At 34.4% G+C, this 10,260-nt stretch overlaps 1 long non-coding RNA gene across 1 annotated transcript; it reads right to left on the bottom strand.

Annotated features, from left to right (window-relative positions):
• Window positions 1-2,234: 2,234 nt before the first annotated feature.
• LOC111087622 lies at window positions 2,235-9,137 on the bottom strand. Its single transcript, XR_002612284.1, has 3 exons — window positions 8,893-9,137; window positions 4,686-5,173; window positions 2,235-2,371 (listed from the first exon to the last, which is right to left on the bottom strand). It is a non-coding gene; the product is annotated as an uncharacterized LOC111087622 (long non-coding RNA).
• Between the last annotated feature and the right edge of the window lie 1,123 nt (window positions 9,138-10,260).

The following is a 10,260-nucleotide window of genomic DNA, read 5'->3' as shown; positions in this document are numbered from 1 at the left end:
CAGTATATAAAAAAAATGTAATCAAACAACTTTTAGAGAACGTTCTAACAACACAAAAAACGGCCATCGGGCTGCTTTAATCTTCAACAAGCCTTAGAATTAAAACATGTATCGAAATTGGGCGTAGAAATAAAGCAGATAAAGACGTGAACGAAACTTACTGGATTTCCACTTTGAATACTGTTCATCCCAAGGTGAATAGCCTTGATTCCGCATATTCTGCTAGATTAGGTTATTTTGTTTTCATTATTTCTATGTATTTCTACACGAAACATTTCCAGCTTTATTTTATGTTTTATTTCTTATTGTTTTCCTTACTGATTTTGTATGATGTTTTAGCAGTAATTGTTTTTTGTTATTCACATTTCATTTAATTAACAATAAGTTTCTAATCTTTATTTAATGTTTGTATTCTGAACATCTCTTTAGTTTTACTAATTATTATGCTTTCCATCCTTCTCTTTTCCTCTTATTCCTATCTTTTCCTACGCCGGAAATCAGTCACACTAACGCTATTATCCCTGGAAGCCAACCTAAACACTTCCGTGTTATCATAGTGAGTTGCTATAGGAACCCATGACGTCATTGAAGATCACTTCATTAACATTCACACCTTGCACTGTCTGCTTATACCTAATTCACCCCTGAAGATCTACGTTCCGAAAGCGTTTGGTTTATCTTAGTGTGTTCTGATCTCCAAACAAATTTGTTGGTGAGCTTGGTACTTTTTTCTCGAGAGAATTTAAATTATATACATATTTATACGTAGAATTAACTAGACATTATTTTACAATGATAATTTGCAAGAAAAGCTATACCATACCGTGAAGAAAATGTCACGTTAATCCGATATAGTTTCTACAACGATGTAAACTATATCTTACCTTGAAAAAGATATCGCGTTAACTAGGTGTGATTTCTTCAACGCTTCTTTAGAATTTGGTATTTTCAACATAAATGGCATCTTTACGACACATGAGTTAAATGGCTAAGTTTCCTAAGGTTCAAACATAGTCATTCCTAAGTATAGAACTATTAGTCACAACTGGTCAGCAGCATCCGCCACCTATGCGCTTACTCTTATCCGTCAACACTGTCGCAGTTAAAATACTCCAAGTACGGAGCATGCTCAGCGGTATATTATAGCTCGATCTTGGACCTGATAATCCACAGCTCAGCACGCTAGCCATAAGAAATTAATGAAAACTATACAAACTCGTATATCTTTATATATTTTTCATTTTTTTAAGATGAAACTTCGAGCTGCTAGCGCTCTTCATCAGTTCGTACAGCTTTACTCTCTGACGAAGAATGCTAGCTTGAAACGTCATATTATAGATATAAAAAAACTTGATGATTTTATATCCTATTTATTCATTTCTCTGTAGCCTAAGCTAACCATTAGGCAATATACCTGTCACAATGATATTTGAGTACATAAGTTATACCTTCATGCCCTAAAGAAAATATCGAGTTAGCTAGGATATAATTTTGGAACAGAATGCCGCGTTAAATTGTACATAGCTAGTATGGTGTTTCTTAAATACATATAAGATGAAATAAACAAAATTTAGCATTAACGAGATAGAGTATAATTTCTTACAAAATCTGCTCTACAACCTGATATCTTGTGTTTTAATGTATAATCGATTTTCTCAGCTTATTACTTCATTTCGGCTCAGTTCATACGTGAAGTGCTACAATGAACCATGAGAGGAGAGATTTGAAGTCTGATTTCATTAAGTAAATTCATCAGCAGTAAATCTGAAATCTTATAACGCTAAAAACCGGGTTTTGATACCCGTGGCGGTATCAATAATAACTCATTATGTAGTTTTGTGTTTAACAACAACCAAATCATTATGTAGTTTTGTGTTTAACAACAACCAAATCATTATGTCGAAAGTGCCCAAACTAATTTCTCAACCTTCACTGAATTATCACCAAGAACTTTCACGGATATCCAAAATATATAAATAAAAGGATATTCGAAACCACTGAGAAGATTAATTCGTAATAAAAAAAATTACTACAAAACAAACACGTGTATGATTACATTTAATTTCACGCATGTCTAAAATAAAACATTAAAATGATATTCAAAACCATTAAGAAGATTACTACAAACCAAACACGTATATGATTACTTTTACTTTTACGAATATCTAAAATAAAGGAATAAAACAATATTGTATTTGTAATGATATCCAAAACCACTGAGAAGATTGCTACAAACCAAATACGTATATGATTACTTTTACTTCAGAAAAAAGAAGTTCAATACATATATACACATCCCATGAGGCCAAGAAAGCGATATGACTTCTTCGTATCTGATAAAAGAAGTCCGAAGAATAACAATGTAAAATACCTGTAATGAAAAAGAGATTAAACTAATAAGACATTATATGAAAGAGGGAAAATTGAAATAGGATATAACTACTTCATGTAAACTAATAACTCTAAATCAGTAATATAAAGACTCCAAGTTGAATTAAGGTAGGTTTGAAAGCAACGATAAAAATAGCGTTAAGTCTTTTAGACGTAAAGAAATTAAACACAGGGGTGTTTCAACTATTCTGTTACATCAACAAACTGCCATATTCTACAATTAAAGTAATGAATAAAAACCCTATAACTGCCTCTGAAGAAGAAAGATCCACCTTTCGAAAGCGCCCGGGTTGTAGGGTTTTTATTCATTTCTATCAAGACTTCTTGAATCTAAGTGTTTTTCTACAATTAGAGCAAATACACTTTTTATTGCACAAAATTGTATTTTTTGTTTATTTAAAGGTATTAAATCTAATAAATCATATTTGTTTTTCCTTCTGTGAAGAGTTATACACCATATTTTAAATATTTATGATCGATGAAAGCGATTACATGGGCATCCTATTTCCCAAAACCCGAAGTGAAATTGAACTCGAGATCCTTCATATGCCAAGCGAGTGCTGTGCCATTCGAACTAGAGTTAAGCTAGTAGACAATACGAGTGATTTACTTTTTTAGTAGGTCAAACTGTCACATTATTTCTCTGTCTTAATAAGGTCCGTCCTTGGGTTTTTTATCTGAGGGTCGCGGGAGAGTCATTAGTTGGGCGTCAATGTTTCTTGTGACATCCCAAGTTTGCACACTCTAGATTTGGAATCAAACGTGAGACCTCTCGCACTCCATTACGAATGTTACACCAACTGAACTTAACTTCTATTAGCTACTGCTTGTGAGACACTATTTTAACAACTATCAAACTACTACACTGTTAAGTTCAAACTCGCATTTGATACCAAATCGAGAAATGCAGCCCACACGCTAAGCCTGTTTACAAATTTGGCCAAGCTGTTTGCAGTGCATTCTTTGTTTAAAAGATGAAAAAAGTAAATAAAAAAACAATAAATATAACTATAGCTAAGGACACTTAAACAATACAAAACCATACGCAAAATTCTGCTAGCTATGTTTAAAAATAAACCATGCCAAAATTAAAATTAAGTACAAATAAGAGACAGCCAAGAGTTTTAAAGATTAACTGTATATCATTCACGTGTCATAAAATAATGTAGTGAATATTTTACAAAGTGTTTGAGACTAAGATATAAAGATCATAATATACAGTTAGAGAGCGGACCAAGTATAAGATAAAGTGATACCTGAAATATTTTTATTAAAAATAAAACACGAAAAATTCACTTATTTAGGCTTAACCCCTTCAAATATTCACACGTCCGAAAGTTCCTGAATGAAACAAATGACAAACCTACAAGTTCAGATTCAGCGTTATATGCAGATAATATTCTGGTGTAAAGATGTGTTGATCTTCACAAAAACACTGAGTTAACACATACGATAATATTTATTAGCCTAAATCACTGTGTTTGTCTTCAAACAAATCTGACATTATGTGCTTCAGTTTTTAAACGCACTGTTGCGTATCTGCTCGTTTGTTAATTTCTGGTATAAATTCTTTCCGAGGAACTTCAATGATACAAGTCCTTTCTTAACTAAAACTAGTTTATTCTTTCTCGATACAACTTTATAATACACAGAATTTCCACAGTCAGTTTAACTTAACTACTTTTATAAAAACACGCTATAATTCACACACTTTTCTTGCGGCTTGACTCGATTATCTCTATTTTCAATCTCTCTATCTATCGAATTCTCATCTCGCTTTATTTGCCGAGCTTACATATACTAAAAAGGAGGGCGGCTGGAACAGACTAGAGTTGCCAGGAAAGTTCATGATCCTTCGAGAATCTCATCACGCGTTACCAGAATCACGTGACTTCCGCTGTCGTAACAGTACGGTTCTTTGCGAACCATATGTTTAACACAAACACATACACTAAAAATACAAGAAGTGGCAACAACTCATGCTTTATTCCCCTTCATCAATGTTTCATTTTCGCGTTGGTTTCAAGAAAATAATAATTAATCTGGCCTAAGAAAACAACAGAATTTGAATTTCTTCTTTCAAGAAAGATGTCAGAGAATTAGCTTCTTCCATTGTTAGTATAGGGTTCAGTTTTTGTTTTATTCCAAACTAAGATTAATTCTTTTTTTTTTCAATTGTATTTTACATTTGATGATGCAGAGTTAACTGAGTGAAGGGTTTCTTTTTTTTTTCTAATCAAAACAAAAGTTATCTTAAAGTTAAACACAAAAAATACAAAAATGCTGCCACTTACCAGTTCAGTATAGTTTCGTTCTTATACTCGGATGGCCCTGTGTCTGTCTGAGGAAGTACAGGTTGTTCAAAATACTATAAAGTTTGAAATTAATAATTTCTTATCACCCTTGACCAAGAAAATTCTAAGGAAGTTTGAAGGAAGAAAATTATGTTGAATTGTGAACTCTTTTGCTTCTGCTTCTCTTACTGATCGTGTATAAGCAAAATTCGATAATTAGACACAGTTTACTAGAGCAAACTAAAGACTGAGATGCAATTAACAAGTTTTCGTTTACAAGACACCACTAATGTGCTCATGTGCCTCTTCCGATTTACGAACGTACGATTAAGATTTGAGGGCACAGACACTGGATATATTGACGAGCCCACCTCTTTTCACTACTTTATCTTCCTTATACGAGATAGCGAAAACAAAGACTCTCCTGCTCTAGTTTCTATGTCGTTTGTCAGGCGATACTAACATCACTTATGGGGGATAACATGCTACTGTGAAGGGATGAAAAAACAGAAACCAATCATCAGTTTTATAACCTTGAAGTAGCTCATTGCATTTCCCACATAAAACTTATAATAAACTTCTTATAGGTATTTAATAGTAAATAAGAACTAAAATCGTTTATAAGTTATTTAATGATTTTTTTGTTATGTACAAATCAAGCTTATGAAGTTCTTTAGGGTCTACCAGCACAGAAAGAGGAATATCTGAACACGTATATATCAAGATTGTAAAGAAATTCAAATGATACAATTTTCTTTAAAAAAGAAAAGTTAGTCATAAAGGTAAAGATAAAAACAAATGTAAATGCTAGCTTTAGAAATGATTTAGACAGAATAGATTGTACTGGATGTGACTGATGGTATTAACGTAGAGTGTAGGAGAGGACAATGTTTCAGTCACTGCGCTGAGACCGAAAAGCCATCCACTCATACGATCGAGGGAGTGGCAGCCAATAATAACTTCAAATATAATATCTACGTTCTTAAAAATCACGCACTAATTGATTTGGTTTTTGCTAACAGCAAGCAAGCTTTGGGATTTTAAATGTTGATCGAAATCTACACACCTTAACTTTACGTTTTCTGCGTACTTTGCTGTCGTAACACAAATTTTTCAAAGAATTATTGCAGAAGTGGTATTTTGTATAAGTAATACTGAATGAAAACTTACTATATTTGGTTACTGAGGTCCAAGTTGATGTGGTGAGGGACATAGTTAATGCTCACAGTTCAAATTTGTATACAGTAAATAAAGTACCCACTGGAAAGTACATTTTCTCGTCTTCCACCATATATATATTATCACTGGAAACTGCATTTTCTCGTCTTCCACCGTATATATAGTATCACTGGAAACTACATTTTCTCGTCTTCCACCTTATATATATTATCACTGGAAACTACATTTTCTCGTCTTCCACCATATATATATATTGTCACTGGAAACTACATTTTCTCGTCTTTCACCGTATATATATTATCACTGGAAACTGCATTTTCTCGTCTTCCACCTTATATATATTATCACTTGAAACTGCATTTTCTCGTCTTCCACCATATATATATTATCACTGGAAACTACATTTTCTCGTCTTCCACCTTATATATATTATTACTGGAAACTACATTTTCTCGTCTTCCACCATATATATATTATCACTGGAAACTACATTTTCTCGTCTTCCACCACATATATATATTATCACTGGAAACTACATTTTCTCGTCTTCCACCTTATATATATTATCACTGGAAACTACATTTTCTCGTCTTCCACCATATATATATTATCACTGGAAACTACATTTTCTCGTCTTCCACCGTATATATAGTATCACTGGAAACTACACTTTCTCGTCTTCCACCGTATATATAATATCACTGGAAACTACATTTTCTCGTCTTCCACCGTATATGTATTATCACTGGAAACTACATTTTCTCGTCTTCCACCGTATATGTATTATCACTGGAAACTACATTTTCTCGTCTTCCACCATATATATATTATCAATGGAAACTACATTTTCTCTTCTTTCACCATATATATATTATCACTGTCGTGACATCAGTGAAACGTGTGCATGTCATGAATCACGAGAAGAATTGTGCACACTATAGGCAGGCTACAACACAACATGACATATGAACTTCAAAAGCAATAAATAAAATATTTGTTACTCTTAATTTTGGTTATATTTACACTTAAATAGTGTGTTTGTTTGAAGTTAAGCACAAAGAAACACAATGGGCTATCTGTGCTCTGCCCACCACGGGTATCGAAACCCGGATTCTAGCGTTGTAAGTCCACAGACATACCGATGTGCCACTGAGGGCAATTAAATATTATTTCTTATACAGACAAAACAGAAATAAAAATAGACCTATGCTCTTCTTCTGTTGTAGAAAGCAATTTACACGCTTTTAGACTTCATATACAAACGTTTCAATATATTGGCCCCGCATGGCCAGATGGTTAGGGCGCTCGACTCGCAATCTGAGGGTAGCGGGTTAGAATTCCCGACCCACGAAACATGCTCGCCCTTTCAGCCGTGGGGGCATTATAATGTGACGGTCAATCCCACTATTCGTTGGTAAAAGAGTAGCCCAAGAGTTGGCGGTGGGTGGTGATGACTAGCTGCCTTCCCTCTAGTCTTACACTGCTAAATTAGGGACGGCTAGGGCAGATAGCCCTCGTGTAGCTTTGCGCGAAATTCAAAAACACACAAAAACAAACAAATCCAATGTATTAATGTGAATATAGTTTGGTTTATGGTTCTGTCGTGTAAGACAGCTAAAGCTATTTGTACTAATCAAGATTTAAACTAAACAATGTAAAATTTAAAAAGCAGCTATTTGTATCAAAGAACTAAAACAAACAACACGAGTAAATTGAAGACTTAAAAATGATAAAAGAGCTTAAATTGCGTTATAAAATTCGAGTTATTCATCCTTCATTCCCATTTCAATAGATGTGGTATCTTCAAGTGAGGTGTATTGGACTTCAAACACTGGCCGATGGACAGTACACCTATGGGAATAGTAATTAGAATGACATGATAATGCTGTCTATGAGACTTAAGAGTGTCGTGGAAAACAGACCTAACTCATCTGACATTGTTTGGAGAAATAGACTGAAAAGTGAAGTTTCTGCCCATCTCTTTGTAAAAAGCATAACCAACAATCACTTTCCAAGTAGTGATTTTAAAGAGTTCCAAGACTACACTTTGGGCAGGTCTCACTCACCAATTAACTGCATGTTGGTAGAGAAATAGGTTTTGGGATAACTTTGTTCATTGACGGATCCTCGGGAGCTGAAAAGATCTTCATATATGGGATCGCTCAGATGGCGATACTCAAGTTGGTATAATACACAGCTGAAACATAACCTTGTTTCAGTACTGGTGTTACTAATTTGCCAAAGTGATAGTATTAAGCCTTTAGATAAATTACACCTCCTTTTATTCTTCTATTTATGACATAATCATGAATAGAAAGGATTCGAGTCTTTAAGGTGGCACATAGTGGCTTACAGGAAAGAGATCCAAAACAGGAACCTATGGAACACCCAAATTGTTAGTAGATGTAACATATAGTAGATTGAGAACACATGACTGTGTAAAACAATTCAAATATCCAACAGTAATATTTCCTTCCAGATGTTAACAAGAATGATCACTACGTGGATGGATGTTTGTATCTAAAAGGAGCTCAGTGGCACAATCAGAATATTTCCTAGGAGGTCTCTTTAACGTGAACAGGAATCCACATCGAAGGGATTTATGTGAAACCCAGGAGAGGAAGTAAAGATATTATAGTATATTGAAACAGAGAGGCAGTTACTTTGCTAGGTGAGAAACCAGTAGGTGATTCAGGGTACAATTAACAAAGAGCTTTGTAGTTTGGTGAAGGGTGAATAAAAAGCACGAAAGGAAGCAGGTAAAACCCTGTTTAGTAAAGTAGAAACAATAGCAACAACAAACAAACAATAACAAAATAAATATATCGCAGGAAAATCAAATTGTAAATAATATGTTAATCACAAAATAAGGTTTAACATGTTTTGTATTGTTCATTGTTCAGATTAAAAAAGTACAGACGTTTTTAGTGTCCCTATATCGTTCGCACACTTAATCAAAGTTACATATAGAATGTCTTATATATATATTTTATTTACAATTATTAGCAATACAAGCTGAAGCACCCACCTTATGTTATTGCCAAACCTTGCCCTAGTGTATGGCACATATATATTCTCCATATGATGCCTGTAGGAGGCATCATTGACGTTTCCCTGGAGGATAGGAAGATCAGTTTTTTCCACCATGATGAATATCTGCCCAAATATCTACTGCACTACCTCCCATGTGTTCCCTGTTGGAAAGACAGTCTTTCATCATCTGTTCTCCAAGCAAACGACGAACACGAATCCTGCCTTCAACTTTCACAAGCGAGAAACAGGACTCATCTGAAAATATGACATATCGCTAGTGTCCTAACTGTAAGTTAGCATTCTGTCTTGCCCAACTAACACGGTGACGGCGGTGAATTCTGGTTAATATCGATTTGCAGATATCCCTTCTTGCAAAATAACCTTGTTTGGTTTGTCTCCTATTCACTGTTATTCTGGATACTCTGGAATGAATGTGTTCATGCCATTCCTTTTGTAAGGTGTTGCAAGACTTCTTTTAACCTTGACATGTTAACATGATCAAAACATGGTCATCACGGGCAGTTTACAAGTAGACTTTCCTGGAACAAAGTTTCCTGTAGTCCGAGACGTTTCAGGATTCTGGATACAGTACAATGTGGGTACCCTACTGTTCTGGTAATGTACGTTTGCTTCATACCATTTCTGGACAGTCGAACAATTTGACGCCCTATAACTTCTAACACGTGATGAGGCATGACTCTACACCAAGTGCAGAGAAATAGTCTGAACAAAGTTTTGATCTGTTTCGATAAAGACTATACCAAAAGTACACAATTTTATACAAAACAGGTGTGTATGTGTGTTTTGACGAATAAATGCTCAAAACAACTTATACAGATCAGAATAACAACTTGTTCATGTTTGTCCGTTCATACGCTACCTACTCAATAACTACTCCATGCCAACAACACCAATATAGAACAGTATGCAAACATTTTGGCTAACGCTATAGTTAGAAGCTATAATATGTACGGACAATATATTATTATAACACCAGCATTTAAATATATCTGGTCTGAAATATTACAAAATCGGCACATGTCAGTCAATAACATGCACACACATATAGAGAGGAGACTGAGAGAAGCTGAAAATCTTCAAACATATATATATCGATTACCCTCTCGGTCTTTAGAGCGCAGCTTGTAACATTGGAAAGGAGTAAGTACACAACAGCAAGAACTTGCCATAGTAGGAAAGAAAATCAACAACTCTAGAAAGCGAATTATAAAATGTGTCACGAAAATGTAAATAAGCTGATTGTGAAAATATTGGAGTTGTTTGAAAATATATTCGTGCACAATGGATACAATATTTTCATGGACTACAAAACACCGCATATACCTCACAGCTAAGTCAGTAC

This window comes from Limulus polyphemus, unplaced genomic scaffold, assembly GCF_000517525.1.
Source record: "Limulus polyphemus unplaced genomic scaffold, Limulus_polyphemus-2.1.2 Scaffold2391, whole genome shotgun sequence".
NCBI classification, from domain to species: domain Eukaryota; kingdom Metazoa; phylum Arthropoda; class Merostomata; order Xiphosura; family Limulidae; genus Limulus; species Limulus polyphemus.
This window is presented reverse-complemented; position numbering and strand designations above follow the sequence as displayed.